We start from the raw sequence: 19480 nt of genomic DNA, 5'->3' as shown, positions 1-19480 counted from the left end.
TTGCATCGGAATCAAATACAATAGGCACAATGCTGACTTAAGTACAAGGAGACTGACTCTTCTTATTGACTATGCTTTGAACCATCCCTGTGACACTAGTTATAGATTCCGATGCTTCACTCCAGGTTTACTGTATCCCTTGGACCTTGTTGTTGACGATGAAACACAGAAATTGCATCAGAATAAAATAGAAAATCTACAATGATGACTTAAGTACAAGAAGACTGACTCTTCTTACTGACTATGCTTTGAACCATTCCAGTGACACTAGTTATAGATTCCGATGCTTCAATTCGGGTTTTCTGTATCCCACTGACGTTCTTATTGACGATGAAACACAGAAATTGCATCAGAATTAAATACAAAAGGCACAATGCCGAATTAAGTACAAGAAGACTGACTCTTCTTACTGTCTATGTTTTGAACCATCCCTGTGACACTAGTTATAGAATCCGATGCTTCACTCTAAGATTACTGTATCCCTTGGACCTTCCTAGTGACGATGAAACACAGAAATTGCATCGGAATCAAATACAATAGGCACAATGCCGACTTAAGTACAAGAAGACTGACTCTTCTCATTGACTATGCTCTGAACCATCCCTGTGACACTAGTTATAGATTCCGATGCTTCACTCGAGGTTTACTGTATCCCTTGGACCTTCTTATTGACGATAAAACACAGAAATTGCATCGGAATTAAATACAATAGGCACAATGCCGACTCAAGTACAAGAAGACTGACTCTTCTTACTTACTATGTTTTGAACCATTCCTGTGACACTAGTCATAGATACCGCTGCTTAACTTCAGGATTACTGTATCCCACTTACCTTCTTATTGACGATGAAACACAGAAATTACATCGGAATTAAATACAATAGGCACGATGCCGATTTAGGTACAAGAAGACTGACTCTTCTGACAGGCAATGTTTTGAACCATCCCTGTGACACTAGTTATTAATTCCGATGCTTCACTCCAGGGTTACTGTATCCCTTGGACCTTCTTATTGACGATGAAACACAGAAATTGTATCGGAATTAAATACAAAAGTCACAATGCCGACTTAAGTACAAGAAGACTGACTCTTTTTATTGACTATGTTTTGAACCATTCCTGTGACACTAGTTATACATTCCATTGCTTCACTTCAGGGTTACTGTATCGCTCGGACCCTCCTATTGACGATGAAACACAGAAATTGCATCGGAATTAAATACAAAAGGCACAATGCAGACTAAAGTACAAGAAGACTGACTCTTCTGACGGTCTATGTTTTGAACCATTCCTGTGACACTAGTTATAGATTCCGGTGCTTCACTCCAGGTTTACTGTATCCCTCTGACCTTCTTATTGACGATGGTACACAGAAATTACATCGGAATTAAATAGAAAATTCACAATACCGACTTAAGTACAAGAAGACTGACTCTTCCTACTGTCTATGATTTGAACCATTCCTGTGACACTAGTTTTTTATTCAGATGCTTCACTTGAGGTTTACTGTATCCCTCGGACCTTCTTATGGACGATGAAACACAGAAATTGCATCGGTATGAAATTCAAAAGGCACAATGCCGTCTTAAGTACAAGAAGACTGAGTCTTCCAACTCTCTATGTTTTGAACCATTCCTGTGACACTAGTTATAGATTCCGATGCTTCACTTCAGGTTTACTGTATCCCTCTGACCTTCTTATTGACGATGAAACACACAAATTGCATCGGAATTAAATACAAGAGGCACAATGCCGACTTAAGTACAATAAGACTGAGTCTTCTTACTGACTATGTTTTGAACCATTCCTGTGACACTAGTTATAGATTCCGATGCTTCACTTCAGGTTTACTGTATCCCTTGGACCTTCTTATTGACGATGAAACACAGAAATTGCATCGGAATTAAATACAACAGGCACAATGCCGACTTAAGTACATGTAGGCTGACTTTTCCTACTGTCTATGTTTTGAACCATTCCTGTGACACTAGTTATAGATTCCGATGGTTCATTTCAGGTTTACTGTATCCCTTGGACCTTCTTATTGACGATGAAACACAGAAATTGCATCGGAATTAAATACAAAAGGCACAATACCGACTTAAGTACAAGAATACTGACTCTTCTTACTGCCTATGTTTGAACAATTCCTGTGACACTAGTTATAGATTCCGATGCTTCACTCCAGGTTTACTGTATCCCTTGGACCTTGTTATTGACGATGAAACACAGAAATTGCATCAGAATAAAATAGAAAATCTACAATGATGACCTAAGTACAAGAAGATTGACTCTTCTTACTGACTATGTTTTGAACCATTCCTGTGACACTAGTTATAGATTCCGATGCTTCAATTCGGGTTTTCTGTATCCCTCTGAACTTCTTATTGACGATGAAACACAGAATTTGCATCAGAATTAAATACAAAAGGCACAATGCCGAATTAAGTACAAGAAGACTGACTCTTCTTACTGTCTATGTTTTGAACCATTCCTGTGACACTAGTTATAGACTCCCATGCTTCACTCCTGGTTTACTGTATCCCTTGGACCTTCTTATTGACGATGAAACCCAGAAATTGCATCGGAATTGAATACAAGTGCACAATGCCGACTTAAGTAAAAGAAGTCTGACTCTTCTTACTGTCTATGTTTTGAACCATTCCTGTGACACTAGTTATAGATTCCGATGCTTCACTTCAGGTTTACTGTATCCCTTGGACCTTCTTATTGACGATGAAACACAGAAATTGCATCGGAATTAAATACAAAAGGCACAATACCGACTTAAGTACAAGAAGACTAACTCTTCTTACTGACTATGTTTTGCACCATTCCTGTGACACTAGTCATAGATTCCGATGCTTCACTTCAGGATTACTGTATCCCTCTGACCTTGTTATTGACGATGAAACACAGAAATTGCATCGGAATTAAATACAAAAGGCACAATGCCGACTAAAGTACAAGAAGACTAACTCTTCTTACTGTCTATGTTTTGAACCATCCCTGTGACACTAGTTATAGATTCCGATGCTTCACTCCAGGTTTACTGTATCCCTCTGACCTTCTTATTGACGATGGTACACAGAAATTACATCGGAATTAAATAGAAAATTCACAATACCGACTTAAGTACAAGAAGACTGACTCTTCCTACTGTCTATGATTTGAACCATTCCTGTGACACTAGTTTTTTATTCAGATGCTTCACTTGAGGTTTACTGTATCCCTCGGACCTTCTTATGGACGATGAAACACAGAAATTGCATCGGTATGAAATTCAAAAGGCACAATGCCGTCTTAAGTACAAGAAGACTGAGTCTTCCAACTCTCTATGTTTTGAACCATTCCTGTGACACTAGTTATAGATTCCGATGCTTCACTTCAGGTTTACTGTATCCCTCTGACCTTCTTATTGACGATGAAACACACAAATTGCATCGGAATTAAATACAAGAGGCACAATGCCGACTTAAGTACAATAAGACTGAGTCTTCTTACTGACTATGTTTTGAACCATTCCTGTGACACTAGTTATAGATTCCGATGCTTCACTTCAGGTTTACTGTATCCCTTGGACCTTCTTATTGACGATGAAACACAGAAATTGCATCGGAATTAAATACAACAGGCACAATGCCGACTTAAGTACATGTAGGCTGACTTTTCCTACTGTCTATGTTTTGAACCATTCCTGTGACACTAGTTATAGATTCCGATGGTTCATTTCAGGTTTACTGTATCCCTTGGACCTTCTTATTGACGATGAAACACAGAAATTGCATCGGAATTAAATACAAAAGGCACAATACCGACTTAAGTACAAGAATACTGACTCTTCTTACTGCCTATGTTTGAACAATTCCTGTGACACTAGTTATAGATTCCGATGCTTCACTCCAGGTTTACTGTATCCCTTGGACCTTGTTATTGACGATGAAACACAGAAATTGCATCAGAATAAAATAGAAAATCTACAATGATGACCTAAGTACAAGAAGATTGACTCTTCTTACTGACTATGTTTTGAACCATTCCTGTGACACTAGTTATAGATTCCGATGCTTCAATTCGGGTTTTCTGTATCCCTCTGAACTTCTTATTGACGATGAAACACAGAATTTGCATCAGAATTAAATACAAAAGGCACAATGCCGAATTAAGTACAAGAAGACTGACTCTTCTTACTGTCTATGTTTTGAACCATTCCTGTGACACTAGTTATAGACTCCCATGCTTCACTCATGGTTTACTGTATCCCTTGGACCTTCTTATTGACGATGAAACCCAGAAATTGCATCGGAATTGAATACAAGTGCACAATGCCGACTTAAGTAAAAGAAGTCTGACTCTTCTTACTGTCTATGTTTTGAACCATTCCTGTGACACTAGTTATAGATTCCGATGCTTCACTTCAGGTTTACTGTATCCCTTGGACCTTCTTATTGACGATGAAACACAGAAATTGCATCGGAATTAAATACAAAAGGCACAATACCGACTTAAGTACAAGAAGACTAACTCTTCTTACTGACTATGTTTTGCACCATTCCTGTGACACTAGTCATAGATTCCGATGCTTCACTTCAGGATTACTGTATCCCTCTGACCTTGTTATTGACGATGAAACACAGAAATTGCATCGGAATTAAATACAAAAGGCACAATGCCGACTAAAGTACAAGAAGACTAACTCTTCTTACTGTCTATGTTTTGAACCATCCCTGTGACACTAGTTATAGATTCCGATGCTTCACTCCAGGTTTACTGTATCCCTTGGACCTTCTTATTGACGATGAAACACAGAAATTGCATCGGAATCAAATACAATAGGCACAATGCCGACTTAAGTACAAGACGACTGACTCTTCTTATTGACTATGCTTTGAACCATCCCTGTGACACTAGTTATAGATTCCGATGCTTCACTCCAGGTTTACTGTATCCCTTGGACCTTGTTATTGACGATGAAACACAGAAATTGCATCAGAATAAAAAAGAAAATCTACAATGATGACTTAAGTACAAGAAGACTGACTCTTCTTACTGACTATGCTTTGAACCATTCCTGTGACACTAGTTATAGATTCCGATGCTTCAATTCGGGTTTTCTGTATCCCTCTGACGTTCTTATTGACGATGAAACACAGAAATTGCATCAGAATTAAATACAAAAGGCACAATGCCGAATTAAGTACAAGAAGACTGACTCTTCTTACTGTCTATGTTTTGAACCATTCCTGTGACACTAGTTATAGACTCCGATGCTTCACTCCTGGTTTACTGCTTCACTTGGACCTTCTTATTGACGATGAAACACAGAAATTGCATCGCAATTAAATACAAAAGGCCAATGCCCACTTAAGTACATGAAGACCGACTCTTCTTACTGACTATGTTTTGAACCATTCCTGTGACACTAGTTATGGATTCCGATGCTTCACTCCAGGTTTACTGTATCCCTTAGACCTTCTTATTGACGATGACACACAGAAATTGCATCAGAATTAAATACAAAGGGGACAATGCCGAATTAAGTACAAGAAGACTGACTCTTCTTACTGTCTACGTTTTGAACCATTCCTGTGACACTAGTTATAAACTCCGATGCTTCACTCCTAGTTTACAGTATCACTTGGACCTTCTTATTGACGTTGAAACCCAGAAATTGCATCGGAATTGAATACAAGTGCACAATGCCGACTTAAGTAAAAGAAGTCTGAGTCTTCTTAATGTCTATGTTTTGAACCATTCCTGTGACACTAGTTATAGATTCCGATGCTTCACTCCAGGTTTACTGTATCCCTTGGACCTTGTTATTGACGATGAAACACAGAAATTGCATCGGAATTAAATACAAAAGGCACAATACCGACTTAAGTACAAGTAGACTGACTCTTCTTACTGACTATGTTTTGCACCATTGCTGTGCCACAAGTCATAGATTCCGATGCTTCACTTCAGGATTACTGTATCCCTCTGACCTTGTCATTGACGATGAAACAGAGAAATTGCATCGGAATTAAATACAAAAGGCACAATGCCGACTGAAGTACAAGAAGACTGACTCTTCTTACTGTCTATGTTTTGAACCATCCCTGTGACACTAGTTATAGAATCCGATGCTTCACTCTAGGATTACTGTATCCCTTGGACCATCTTAGTGACGATGAAACACAGAAATTGCATCGGAATCAAATACAATAGGCACAATGCCGACTTAAGTACAAGTAGACTGACTCTTCTTACTGACTATGTTTTGCACCATTGCTGTGCCACAAGTCATAGATTCCGATGCTTCACTACAGGATTACTGTATCCCTCTGACCTTGTCATTGACGATGAAACAGAGAAATTGCATCGGAATTAAATACAAAAGGCACAATGCCGACTGAAGTACAAGAAGGCTGACTCTTCTTACTGTCTATGTTTTGAACCATCCCTGTGACACTAGTTATAGAATCCGATGCTTCACTCTAGGATTACTGTATCCCTTGGACCATCTTAGTGACGATGAAACACAGAAATTGCATCGGAATCAATTACAATAGGCACAATGCCGACTTAAGTACAAGAAGACTGACTCTTCTCATTGACTATGTTTTGAACCATCCCTGTGACACTAGTTATAGATTCCGATGCTTCACTCGAGGTTTACTGTATCCCTTGGACCTTCTTATTGACGATAAAACACTGAAATTGCATCGGAATTAAATACAATAGGCACAATGCCGACTCAAGTACAAGAAGACTGACTCTTCTTACTTACTATGTTTTGAACCATTCCTGTGACACTAGTCATAGATACCGCTGCTTAACTTCAGGATTTCTGTATCCCACTTACCTTCTTATTGACGATGAAACACAGAAATTGCATCGGAATTAAATACAATAGGCACGATGCCGATTTAGGTACAAGAAGACTGACTCTTCTGACAGTCAATGTTTTGAACCATCCCTGTGACACTAGTTATTAATTCCGATGCTTCACTCCAGGGTTACTGTATCCCTTGGACCTTCTTATTGACGATGAAACACAGAAATTGTATTGCAATTAAATACAAAAGTCACAATGCCGACTTAAGTACAAGAAGACTGACTCTTTTTATTGACCATGTTTTGAACCATTCCTGTGACACTACTTATAAATTCCATTGCTTCACTTCAGGGTTACTGTATCGCTCGGACCCTCCTATTGACGATGAAAGACAGAAATTGCATCGGAATTAAATACAAAAGGCACAATGCAGACTAAAGTACAAGAAGCCTGACTCTGCTGTCAGTCTATGTTTTGAACCATTCCTGTGACACTAGTTATAGATTCCGGTGCTTCACTCCAGGTTTACTGTATCCCTCTGACCTTGTTATTGACGATGATACACAGATATTACATCGCAATTAAATAGAAAATTCACAATACCGACTTAAGTACAAGAAGACTGACTCTTCGTACTGTCTATGATTTGAACCATTCCTGTGACACTAGTTTTTTATTCAGATGCTTCACTTGAGGTTTACTGTATCCCTCGGACCTTCTTATGGACGATGAAACACAGAAATTGCATCAGAATGAAATTCTAAAGGCACAATGCCGGCTTAAGTACAAGAAGACTGAGTCTTCCAACTCTCTATGTTTTGAACCATTCCTGTGACACTAGTTATAGATTCCGATGCTTCACTTCAGGTTTACTGTATCCCTCTGACCTTCTTATTGACGATGAAACACACAAATTGCATCGGAATTAAATACAAGAGGCACAATGCCGACTTAAGTACAAGAAGACTGAGTCTTCTTACTGACTATGTTTTGAACCATTCCTGTGACACTAGTTATAGATTCCGATGCTTCACTTCAGTTTTACTGTATCCCTCTGACCTTCTTATTGACGATGAAACACAGAAATTGCATTGGAATTAAATACAACAGGCACAATGCCGACTTAAGTACATGTAGGCTGACTTTTCCCACTGTCTATGTTTTGAACCATTCCTGTGACACTAGTTGTAGATTCCGATGGTTCATTTCAGGTTTACTGTATCCCTTGGACCTTCTTATTGACGGTGAGACACAGAAATTGCGTCGTAATTAAATAGAAATGGCACAATGCCAACTTAAGTACAAGAAGACTGACTCTTCAGAGTGACTATGTTTTGAACAATTCCTGTGGCACTAGTTATAGATTCCGATGCTTCACTTCATGTTTACTGTATCCGTTGGAGCTTCCTATTTACGATGAGACACAGAAGTCGCATCGGAATTAAATAGAAAAGGACAATGCCGACTTATGTACAATAACACTGACTCTTCCTACTCTCTATGTTTTGAACCATTCCTGTGACACTAGTTTTTTATTCCGATGCTTCACTTGAGGTTTACTGTATCCCTCGGACCTTCTTATGGACGATGAAACAGAGAAATTGCATCCGAATGAAATACAATAGGCACAATGCCGACATAAGTACAAGAAGACTGACTCTTCTTACTGACTATGTTTTGAACCATTCCTGTGAGACTAGTTACAGATTCCGATGCTTCACTTCAGGTTTACTGTATCCCTCTGACCTTCTTATTGACGATGAAACACAGAAATTGCATCGTAATTAAATACAAAAGGCACAATGCCGACTTAAGTACATGTAGACTGACTTTTCCTACTGACTATGCTTTGAACGATTCCTGTGACGCTAGTTATAGATTCCGATGGTTCATTTCAGGTTTACTGTATCCCTCTGACCTTCTTAATGACGATGAAACACAGAAATTGCATCGGAATTAAATTGAAAAGGCACAATGCCGACTTAAGTACAAGAATACTGACTCTTCTTACTGCCTATGTTTGGACAATTCCTGTGACACTTGTTATAGATTCCGATGCTTCACTCCAGGTTTACTGTATCCCTTGGACCTTGTTATTGACGATGAAACACAGAAATTGCATCAGAATAAAATAGAAAGTCTACAATGATGACTTAAGTACAAGAAGACTGACTCTTCTTACTGTCTATGTTTTGAACCATTCCTGTGACACTAGTTATAGACTCCGATGCTTCACTCCTGGTTTACTGCTTTCCTTGGACCTTCTTATTGACGATGAAACACAGAAATTGCATCGCAATTAAATACAAAAGACGCAATACCGACTTAAGTACAAGAAGACTGTCTCTTCTTACTAACTATGTTCTGAACCATTCCTGTGACACTAGTTCTAGATTCCGACGCTTCACTCCGGGTTTACTGTATCCCTTGGACCTTCTTATTGACGATGAAACACAGCAATTGCATCGTAATTAAATACAAAAGGCAAAATGCCGACTTAAGTAAAAGAAGTCTTACCCTTCTTACTGTCTGTGTTTTGAACCATTCCTGTGACACTAGTTATTTATTCCGATGCTTCACTCCTGGTTTACTGTATCCCTTAGACCTTCTTATTGACGATGAAACACAGAAATTGCATCAGAATTTAAATACAAAGGGCACAATGCCGAATTAAGTACAAGAAGACTGACTCTTCTTACTGTCTATGTTTTGAACCATTCCTGTGACACTAGTTATAGACTCCGATGCTTCACTCCTGGTTTACTGTATCCCTTGGACCTTCTTATTGACGATGAAACCCAGAAATTGCATCGGAATTGAATGCAAGTGCACAATGCCGACTGAAGTAAAAGAAGTCTGACTCTTCTTACTGACTATGTTTTGAACCATTCCTGCGACACTAGTTATAGATTCCGATGCTTCACTCCAGGTTTACTGTATCCCTTGGACCTTCTTATTGACGATGAAACACAGAAATTGCATCGGAATTAAATACAAAAGGCACAATGCCGACTAAAGTACAAGAAGACTGACTCTTCTTACTGTCTATGTTTTGAACCATCCCTGTGACACTAGTTATAGATTCCGATGCTTCACTCCAGGTTTACTGTATCCCTTGGACCTTCTTATTGACGATGAAACACAGAAATTGCATCGGAATCAAATACAATAGGCACAATGCCGACTTAAGTACAAGAAGACTGCCTCTTCTTATTGACTATGTTTTGAACCATCCCTGTGACACTAGTTATAGATGCAGATGCTTCACTCCAGGTTTTCTGTATCCCTTGGACCTTCTTATTGACGAAGAAACACAGAAATTGCATCGGAATCAAATACAATAGGCACAATGCCGACTTAAGTACAAGAAGACTGACTCTTCTTATTGACTATGCTTTGAACCATCCCTGTGACACTAGTTATAGATTCCGATGCTTCACTCCAGGTTTACTGTATCCCTTGGACCTTGTTATTGACGATGAAACACAGAAATTCCATCAGAATAAAATAGAAAATCTACAATGATGACTTAAGTACAAGAAGACTGACTCTTCTTACTGACTATGCTTTGAACCATTCCTGTGACACTAGTTATAGATTCCGATGCTTCAATTCGGGTTTTCTGTATCCCTCTGACGTTCTTATTGACGATGAAACACAGAAATTGCATCAAATTTAAATACAAAAGGCACAATGCCGAATTAAGTACAAGAAGACTGACTCTTCTTACTGTCTATGTTTTGAACCATTCCTGTGACACTAGTTATAGACTCCGATGCTTCACTTCATGTTTACTGTATCCGTTGGAGCTTCCTATTTACGATGAGACACTGAAGTCGCATCGGAATTAAATAGAAAAGGACAATGCTGACTTATGTACAATAACACTGACTCTTCCTACTCTCTATGTTTTGAACCATTCCTGTGACACTAGTTTTTTATTCCGATGCTTCACTTGAGGTTTACTGTATCCCTCGGACCTTCTTATGGACGATGAAACACAGATATTGCATCGGAATGAAATACAATAGGCACAATGCCGACATAAGTACAAGAAGACTGACTCTTCTTACTGACTATGTTTTGAACCATTCCTGTGAGACTAGTTACAGATTCCGATGCTTCACTTCAGGTTTACTGTATCCCTCTGACCTTCTTATTGACGATGAAACACAGAAATTGCATCGTAATTAAATACAAAAGGCACAATGCCGACCTAAGTACATGTAGACTGACTTTTCCTACTGACTATGCTTTGAACGATTCCTGTGACACTAGTTATAGATTCCGATGGTTCATTTCAGGTTTACTGTATCTCTTGGATCTTCTTATTGACAATCAAACACAGAAATTGCATCGGAATTAAATACAAAATGCACAATGCCGACTTAAGTACAAGGAGACTGACTCTTACAACTGTCTATGTTTTGAACCGTTCGTGTGACACTAGTTATAGATTCCGATGCTTCACTTCAGGTTTACTGTATCCCTCTGACCTTCTTAATGACGATGAAACACAGAAATTGCATCGGAATTAAATTGAAAAGGCACAATGCCGACTTAAGTACAAGAATACTGACTCTTCTTACTGCCTATGTTTGCACAATTCCTGTGACACTTGTTATAGATTCCGATGCTTCACTCCAGGTTTACTGTATCCCTTGGACCTTGTTATTGACGATGAAACACAGAAATTGCATCAGAATAAAATAGAAAATCTACAATGATGACTTAAGTACAAGAAGACTGACTCTTCTTACTGACTATGTTTTGAACCATTCCTGTGACACTAGTTATTTATTCCGATGCTTCACTCCAGGTTTACTGTATCCCTTAGACCTTCTTATTGACGATGAAACACAGAAATTGCATCGTAATTAAATACAAAAGGCACAATGCCGACTTAAGTACATGTAGACTGGTTTTTCCTACTGACTATGCTTTGAACGATTCCTGTGACACTAGTTATAGATTCCGATGGTTCATTTCAGGTTTACTGTATCCCTTGGATCTTCTTATTGACAATCAAACACAGAAATTGCATCGGAATTAAATACAAAATGCACAATGCCGACTTAAGTACAAGGAGACTGACTCTTACAACTGTCTATGTTTTGAACCGTTCGTGTGACACTAGTTATAGATTCCGATGCTTCACTTCAGGTTTACTGTATCCCTCTGACCTTCTTATTGACGATGAAACACAGAAATTGCATCAGAATTAAATACAAAAGGCACAATGCCGAATTAAGTACAAGAAGACTGACTCTTCTTACTGTCTATGTTTTGAACCATTCCTGTGACACTAGTTATAGACTCCGATGCTTCACTCCTGGTTTACTGCTTCCCTTGGACCTTCTTATTGACGATGAAACACAGAAATTGCATCGCAATTAAATACAAAAGACACAATACCGACTTAAGTACAAGAAGACTGTCTCTTCTTACTGACTATGTTTCGAACCATTCCTGTGACACTAGTTCTAGATTCCGACGCTTCACTCCGGGTTTACTGTATCCCTTGGACCTTCTTATTGACGATGAAACACAGTAATTGCATCGTAATTAAATACAAAAGGCACAATGCCGACTTAAGTAAAAGAAGTCTTACCCTTCTTACTGTCTGTGTTTTGAACCATTCCTGTGACACTAGTTATTTATTCCGATGCTTCACTCCAGGTTTACTGTATCCCTTAGACCTTCTTATTGACGATGAAACACAGAAATTGCATCAGAATTTAAATACAAAGGGCACAATGCCGAATTAAGTACAAGAAGACTGACTTTTCTTACTGTCTATGTTTTGAACCATTCCTGTGACACTAGTTATAGACTCCGATGCGTCACTCCTGGTTTACTGTATCCGTTGGACCTTCTTATTGACGATGAAACCTAGAAATTGCATCGGAATTGAATACAAGTGCACAATGCCGACTTAAGTAAAAGAAGTCTGACTCTTCTTACTGACTATGTTTTGAACCATTCCTGTGACACTAGTTATAGATTCCGATGCTTCACTCCAGGTTTACTGTATCCCTTGGACCTTCTTATTGACGATGAAACACAGAAATTGCATCGGAATTAAATACAAAAGGCACAACACCGACTTAAGTACAAGAAGACTAACTCTTCTTACTGACTATGTTTTGCACCATTCCTGTGACACTAGTCATAGATTCCGATGCTTCACTTCAGGATTACTGTATCCCTCTGACCTTGTTATTGACGATGAAACACAGAAATTGCATCGGAATTAAATACAAAAGGCACAATGCCGACTAAAGTACAAGAAGACTGACTCTTGTTACTGTCTATGTTTTGAACCATCCCTGTGACACTAGTTATAGATTCCGATGCTTCACTCCAGGTTTACTGTATCCCTTGGACCTTCTTATTGACGATGAAACACAGAAATTGCATCGGAATCAAATACAATAGGCACAATGCCGACTTAAGTACAAGAAGACTGCCTCTTCTTATTGACTATGTTTTGAACCATCCCTGTGACACTAGTTATAGATGCAGATGCTTCACTCCAGGTTTTCTGTATCCCTTGGACCTTCTTATTGACGAAGAAACACAGAAATTGCATCGGAATCAAATACAATAGGCACAATGCCGACTTAAGTACAAGAAGACTGACTCTTCTTATTGACTATGCTTTGAACCATCCCTGTGACACTAGTTATAGATTCCGATGCTTCACTCCAGGTTTACTGTATCCCTTGGACCTTGTTATTGACGATGAAACACAGAAATTCCATCAGAATAAAATAGAAAATCTACAATGATGACTTAAGTACAAGATGACTGACTCTTCTTACTGACTATGCTTTGAACCATTCCTGTGACACTAGTTATAGATTCCGATGCTTCAATTCGGGTTTTCTGTATCCCTCTGACGTTCTTATTGACGATGAAACACAGAAATTGCATCAGAATTAAATACAAAAGGCACAATGCCGAATTAAGTACAAGAAGACTGACTCTTCTTACTGTCTATGTTTTGAACCATTCCTGTGACACTAGTTATAGACTCCGATGCTTCACTCCTGGTTTACTGTATCCCTTAGACCGTCTTATTGACGATGAAACACAGAAATTGCATCAGAATTTGAATACAAAGGGCACAATGCCGAATTAAGTACAAGAAGACTGACTCTTCTTACTGTCTATGTTTTGAACCATTCCTGTGACACTAGTTATAGACTCCGATGCTTCACTCCTGGTTTACTGTATCCCTTGGACCTTCTTATTGACGATGAAACCCAGAATTTGCATCGGAATTGAATACAAGTGCACAATGCCGACTTAAGTAAAAGAAGTCTGACTCTTCTTGCTGTCTATGTTTTGAACCATTCCTGTGACACTAGTTACAGATTCCGATGCTTCACTCCAGGTTTTCTGTATCCCTTGGACCTTCTTATTGACGATGAAACACAGAAATTGCATCGGAATTAAATACAAAAGGCACAACACCGACTTAAGTACAAGAAGACTAACTCTTCTTACTGACTTTGTTTGGCACCATTCCTGTGACACTAGTCATAGATTCCGATGCTTCACTTCAGGATTACTGTATCCCTCTGACCTTGTTATTGACGATGAAACACAGAAATTGCATCGGAATTAAATACAAAAGGCACAATGCCGACTAAAGTACAAGCAGACTAACTCTTCTTACTGTCTATGTTTTGAACCATTCCTGTGACACTAGTTACAGATTCCGATGCTTCACTCCAGGTTTACTGTATCCCTTGGACCTTCTTATTGACGATGATACACATAAATTGCATCGGAATCAAATACAATAGGCACAATGCCGACTTAAGTACAAGAAGACTGACACTTCTTATTGACTATGCTTTGAACCATCCCTGTGACACCAGTTATAGATTCCGATGCTTCACTCCAGGTTTACTGTATCCCTTGGACCTTGTTATTGACGATGAAACACAGAAATTCCATCAGAATAAAATAGAAAATCTACAATGATGACTTAAGTACAAGAAGACTGACTCTTCTTACTGACTATGCTTTGAACCATTCCTGTGACACTAGTTATAGATTCCGATGCTTCAATTCGGGTTTTCCGTATCCCTCTGACTTTCTTATTGACGATGAAACACAGAAATTGCATCAGAATTAAATACAGAAGGCACAATGCCGAATTAAGTATAAGAAGACTGACTCTTCTTACTGTCCATGTTTTGAACCATTCCTGTGACACTAGTTATAGACTCCGATGCTTCACTCCTGGTTTACTGGTTCACTTGTACATTCTTATTCACGATGAAGCACAGAAATTACATCGCAATTAAATACAAAAGGCACAATGCCGACTTAAGTAAAAGAAGTCTTACCCTTCTTACTGTCTGTGTTTTGAACCATTCCTGTGACACTAGTTATTTATTCCGATGCTTCACTCCAGGTTTACTGTATCCCTTAGACCTTCTTATTGACGATGGAACACAGAAATTGCATCAGAATTTAAATACAAAGGGCACAATGCCGAATTAAGTACAAGAAGACTGGCTCTTCTTACTGTCTATGTTTTGAACCATTCCTGTGACACTTGTTATAGACTCCGAAGCTTCACTCCTGGTTTACTGTATCCCTTGGACCTTCTTATTGACGATGAAACCCAGAAATTGCATCGGAATTGAATACAAGTGCACAATGCCGACTTAAGTAAAAGAAGTCTGACTCTTCTTACTGTCTATGTTTTGAACCATTCCTGTGACACTAGTTATAGATTCCGATGCTTCACTCCAGGTTTACTGTATCCCTTGGACCTTGTTATTGACGATGAAACACAGAAATTGCATCAGAATAAAATAGAAAATCTACAATGATGACTTAAGTACAAGAAGACAGACTCTTCTTACTGACTATGATTTGAACCATTCCTGTGACACTAGTCATAGATTCCGATGCTTCACTTCAGGATTACTGTATCCCTCTGACCTTGTTATTGACGATGAAACACAGAAATTGCATCGGAACTAAATACAAAAGGCACGATGCCGACTTAGGTACAAGAAGACTGACTCTTCTTACTGTCTATGTTTAGAACCATCCCTGTGACACTAGTTATTGATTCCGATGCTTCACTCCAGGTTTACTGTATCCCTTGGCCCCTCTTATTGTCGATGAAACACAGAGATTGTATCGGAATTAAATACAAAAGGCACAATGCCGACTTAAGTACAAGAAGACTGACTCGTCTTATTGACTATGTTTTGAACCATTCCTGTGACACTAGTTACAAATTCCGATGCTTCACTTCAGGCTTACTGTATCCCTCGGACCTTCTTATTGACGATGAAACGCAGAAATTGCATCGGAATTAAATACAAAAGGCACAATGCAGACTTAAGTACAAGAAGACTGACTCATCTTACTGTCTATCTTTTGAACCATTACTGTGACACTAGTTATAGATTCCGATGCTTCACTCCAGGTTTACTGTATCCCTTGGACCTTCTTATTGACGAAGAAACACAGAAATAGCATCAGAATTGAATACAAAAGGAACAATGCCAACTAAAGTACAAGGACACTGACTCTTCTGACAGTCTATGTTTTGAACCATTCCTGTGACACTAGTTTTTTATTCCGATGCTTCACTTCACGTTTACTGTATCCCTCTGACCTTCTTATTGACGATGAAAAACACAAATTGCATCAGAATTAAATACAAGTGGCACAATGCCGACTTAAGTACAAGAATACTGACTCTTCTTACTGTCTATGTTTGAACCATTCCTGTGACACTAGCTATAGATTCCGATGTTTCTATTCAGGTTTACTGTATCCCTTGGACCTTCTTATTGACGATGAAGCACAGAAATTGCATCGGAATTAAATACAAAAGCACAATGCCGACTTAAGTCCAAGAACACAGACTCTTCTTACTGTCTATGTCTTGAACCATTCCTGTGACACTAGTTATTGATGCCGATGCTTCACTCCTGGTTTACTGTATCCTTTGGACCTTCTTGCTGACGATGAAACACAGAAATTGCGTCGTAACAAAATAGAAAAGGCACAATGCCAACTTAAGTACAAGAAGACTGACTCTTCAGACTGACTATGTTTTGAACAATTCCTGTGACACTAGTTATAGATTCCGATGCTTCACTTCAGGTTTACTGTAGCAATCTGACCTTCTTATTGACGATGAAACACAGAAATTGCATCGGAATGAAATACAAAGGGCACAATGCCGACTTAAGTACATGTAGACTGACTTTTCCTACTGTCTATGTTTTGAACGATTTCTGTGACACTAGTTGTAGATTGCGATGCTTCACTTCAGGTTTACTGTATCCCTCTGACCTTCGTATTGACGATGAAACACAGAAATTGCATCGGAATTAAATGGAAAAGGCACAATGCCGACTTAACTACAAGAAGACTGACTCTTCTTACTGACTATGATTTGCACCATTCCTGTGACACTAGTTATAGATTCCGATGCTTAACTTCGGGATTACTGTTTCCCACTGACCTTCTTAGTGACGATGAAACACAGAAATTGCATCGGAATTAAATACAAAACGCACAATGCCGACTAAAGAACAAGAATACTGACTCATCTTAAAGTCTGTGTTTTGAACCATTCCCTTGACACTAGTTATAGACTCCGATGCTTCACTCTTGGTTTACTGTATCCCTTGGACCTTCTTATTGACGATGAAACACAGAAATTGCATCGGAATTAAATACAAAAGATACAATACCGACTTAAGTACAAGAAGACTGTCTCTTCTTACTGACTATGTTTTGAACCATTCCTGTGACACTAGTTATAGATTCCGATGCTTCACTCCAGGTTTACTGTATCCCTTGGACCTTCTTATTGACGATGAAACACAGTAATTGCATCGGAATTAGATCGAAAGGCACAATGGCGACTTAAGTAAAAGAAGTCTAACCTCTCTTACTGCCTGTGTTTTGAACCATTCCTGTGACACTAGTTATGGATTCTGATGCTTCACTCCAGGTTTACTGGATCCCTTAGACCTTTTTATTGACGATAAAACACAGAAATTTCATCAGAATTAAATACAAAGGGGACAATGCCGAATTAAGTACAAGAAGACTGACTCTTCTTACTGTCTACGTTTTGAACCATTCCTGTGACACTAGTTATAAACTTCGATGCTTCACTCCTAGTTTACTGTATCACTTGGACCTTCTTATTGACGATGAAACCCAGAAATTGCATCGGAATTGAATACAAGTGCACAATGCCGACTTAAGTAAAAGAAGTCTGAGTCTTCTTACTGTCTATGTTTTGAACAATTCCTGTGACACTAGTTATAGATTCCGCTGCTTCACTCCAGGTTTACTGTATCCCTTGGACCTTGTTATTGACGATGAAACACAGAAATTGCATCGGAATTAAATACAAAAGCCACAATACCGACTTAAGTACAAGTAGACTGACTCTTCTTACTGACTATGTTTTGCACCATTCCTGTGCCACTAGTCATAGATTCCGATGCTTCACTTCAGGATTACTGTATCCCTCTGACCTTGTTGTTGACGATGAAACACAGAAATTGCATCGGAATTAAATAAAAAAGGCACAATGCCGACTAAAGTACAAGAAGACTGACTCTTCTTACTGTCTATGTTTTGAACCATCCCTGTGACACTAGTTATACATTCCGATGCTTCACTCTAGGTTTACTGTATCCCTTGGACCTTCTTATTGACGATGAAACAAAGATTTTGCATCGGAATCAAATACAATAGGCACAATGCCGACATAAGTACAAGAAGACTGACTCTTCTTTTTGACTATGTTTTGAACCATCCCTGTGACACTAGTTATAGATTCCGATGCTTCACTCCAGGTTTACTGTATCCCTTGGACCTTCTTATTGACGATGAAACACAAAAATTGCATCGGAAGTAAATACAATAGGCACAATGCCGACTCACGTACAAGAAGACTGACTCTTCTTACTGACTATGTTTTAAACCATTCCTGTGACACTAGTCATAGATACGGATGCTTAACTTCAGGATTACTGTATCCCACTTACCTTCTTATTGACGATGAAACACAGAAATTGCATCGGAATTAAATACAATAGGCACGATGCCGACTTAGGTACAAGAAGACTGACTCTTCTGATAGTCTATGTTTTGAACCATCCCTGTGACACTAGTTATTAATTCCGATGCTTCACTCCAGGGTTACTGTATCCCTTGGACCTTCTTATTGACGATGAAACATAGAATTTGTATCGGAATTAAATACAAAAGTCACAATGCCGACTTAAGTACAAGAAGAGTGACTCTTTTTATTGACTATGTTTTGAACCATTCCTGTGACACTAGTTATAAATTCCGATGCTTCACTTCAGGGTTGCTGTTTCGCTCGGACCCTCCTATTGACGATGAAACACAGAAATTGCACCGGAATTAAATACAAAAGGCACAATGCAGACTTAAGTACAAGAAGACTGACTCTTCTTACTGTCTATCATTTGAACCATTCCTGTGACACTAGTTATAGATTCCGATGCTTCACTCCAGGTTTACTGTATCCCTTGGACCTTCTTATTGACGATGAAACATAGAAATTGCATCAGAATTAAATACAAAGGGCACAATGCCGACTAAAGTACAAGAAGACCGACT

This window comes from Schistocerca americana, chromosome 6 (assembly GCF_021461395.2).
Source record: "Schistocerca americana isolate TAMUIC-IGC-003095 chromosome 6, iqSchAmer2.1, whole genome shotgun sequence".
Classification (NCBI taxonomy): Eukaryota; Metazoa; Arthropoda; class Insecta; order Orthoptera; family Acrididae; genus Schistocerca; species Schistocerca americana.
The sequence above is the reverse complement of the archived record's forward strand: the minus strand, read 5'-3'. Positions refer to the sequence as shown.